The sequence below is a fragment of the Octopus bimaculoides genome, chromosome 7, assembly GCF_001194135.2.
Source record: "Octopus bimaculoides isolate UCB-OBI-ISO-001 chromosome 7, ASM119413v2, whole genome shotgun sequence".
Lineage (NCBI taxonomy): Eukaryota > Metazoa > Mollusca > Cephalopoda > Octopoda > Octopodidae > Octopus > Octopus bimaculoides.
In genome coordinates, this window is record NC_068987.1 from 384,026 (window position 1) to 386,525 (window position 2,500).

General features: G+C 39.4%; 1 protein-coding gene across 1 annotated transcript in view; it reads left to right on the top strand.

Annotated features, from left to right (window-relative positions):
• Positions 1 to 1,904: 1,904 nt before the first annotated feature.
• The window catches only part of LOC106872245 (CD151 antigen), an 89,088-nt gene continuing 88,492 nt past the window's right edge, over positions 1,905 to 2,500 (top strand). The window contains exon 1 of the mRNA XM_014919160.2: positions 1,905 to 2,017. The gene's annotated coding sequence lies outside the window, so the exon portion shown is untranslated. The remainder of the gene's footprint in view (positions 2,018 to 2,500) is intronic.

The window sequence follows — 2,500 nt, forward strand, 5'->3', positions numbered from 1 at the left end:
TGTTTTCGGCAAAGCCTATCACATGTTTTTTATATAAAAAAATGAGACTTTGCAAGCTACATGAGTTCCATACATGGACGTTAACGAACCCTTTGTACACGCTTTACCACACGTGCGTTGTCTATTCGTTATCTGTTGATCAAATTTCGCTCGTTATGCGAATTTAATTTTCTTCAGTAAACCGTTCGTTATTCAGTTTGTTCAGAGAGAGAGAGAGAGAGAGAGAGAGAGAGAGAGAGAGAGAGTTTATTTAGAAACGGTCTTCTTTGGAAATGGCCATATATCGGGGACCGTTGCACTTTAAACAACCTACCAGATGTGTATCCCTGATATAACATTCCCAAAACTACCAAACTCTACCAGATAAATTGTATTCCTAGATATATTTATCCCCGGTTATTAAGGACTGATCCACAATAACAGGTGAATCATTGATTAGAAGTTTTGATTGATTGCTATAGATAAAACAACATCCCAATCACAGCACATGTCAAGCACGTGCTTATCCTCAGGAGAAGTAAAACTGGGTAAAGTAAGGTAAAATGGGATAAAATGGGATAAAATGGGATAAAATGGGATAAAATTGGATAAAACAGAGTAAAATGGGATAAAATAAAGTAAAATGGGATAAAATAGAGTAAAATGGGATAAAATGGGATAAAATAAAGTAAAATGGGATAAAATAGAGTAAAATGGGATAAAATAGAGTAAAATGGGATAAAATGGTCGGCAACTGAACAGAATAAGGTCGAGCATCACATCTCTGCGTAATACTCCACCATATTTGTACTACAACACAAAATTACCGCATAACACCATACAACATGTTCTCACTACCAAACTACATCACATAAGGCATCTTGCAATAAAATCCTTATGCGCGTGTGTATGTGTATAGTAAATATAATGGCTACACTGAACCAGATGGTTTGCTCTATAACTCTTTGTCTTGATGTTCCCATACTCAAGCCTCAACAGTCAGCGTTGACTTAGCCAAATAGACACAGTTGCATTTACATAACAATGGCTACGCAGCCATTTATTTCCTGTGAAGTGTGTTTAGAACTACCTGAATATATTTGTACCTTATTGTATAGACACACATAATGATGTGATAAGTATGGAAATAGATAATTCCTGGCGTGATTGTTAAAGTAACAAATGGTAGCTGAATGGTTGCGAAGAATATACGAACCATGGAGAGCGATACAATTAGAAAGGTGAGAGTTAGAAATGGGTTCTGTGTATAGGAGGTGTCCACCAAGACGCAGTTCTCATACACCTCGTGCGTATTCTAGTCCTGCAGGCTATAATAGGGGATTTTAAGACTGGTTGTCTGTTGGTACTCTTCAATGCTGATAACCTTGTAGAAGAATTTGTAAAACATTTTAGAGAAGAAACCCCAAGCATGGAAACAAAACCTAGACGTAACCACCAACTAAAAGTAAACTTAACGAAAATTGAAGTTGAACTGAGTTGGCCGACAATGAGAGAGAGAGACAAATATATTTTGGGTGTGGAGTGAAAAGAAGAGTTGCTATGTGGTTGGAGTGGATACATGTACATCAAGTTTGGTAGGAGGGGAGATGCACGGAGGATGGAAGGCAAAATGTGCTACAATATGGGTCAAAACAATCCGGAAATTCTATTTCTATAATAGTAACAACACTTGTTGTATGATACGACTGGAGGAGCGATATAAGTAGGAAATTTTATCTGTTGTATAGAGATATACAACTTCTTAACGATTTCAGATCGAATTGCAAAGCCAGCACCCGCCCCTCTATGCTCCTCCTTCGGTTCCCCCTTTCAAAAAAAGGGTGTATCCACCTCCTACTTCCTCAAGCTGACCATCACCTTCTACACGAGTCTCTGAAAGTGTAAGCAATATCAGTGTTATAACGGTTCAGCTCGCGAGTAACAAGTGCAGTGCGTCTTTCAGGCCGACAGTCACTCTTGCTATCCAACAAAGGGAGACACATTGCAACAAGAAACATTCAAGTTCCAATCTGACCTTGTAAGTATTCTCTTTGCTTTTCGAGCGCAGGATGGACATCTGCCAGTCGCGCTAAACTGACTACGTACATACATACATACATACATACATACATACATACATACATACTCGTCGCTCTCTCTCTCTCTCCCCTCTCTCTCCTTCCTCTTTCTCTCCATCCATCCTAGCCCTTATGAGATGGTGCAGTCTTGTTGGAAGATGTACGGTCTTCAGTTGCATACTCTGTCTATCTCCAGGGCCTCACAGCTTTCTCCAACTTTCTCTCTGTGTAGAGAGCAGCATGAACTCGTTAAGCCGTGTGAAAAAATGGTGAGGAAGCATGACATTTCTCTCTTTGCTGACAATTTCCGGAACCCAAAGGAACTTAGTAAGCATGATTGTTGGAACCTCGTCCAGGTCTCTGCAGAACCATTTGTCGTTCCTTTTTGTTTAACTTTTGTTGATCCTGATGGAAGTTTTCCTCATCAGAGAAAGACCAAAGCA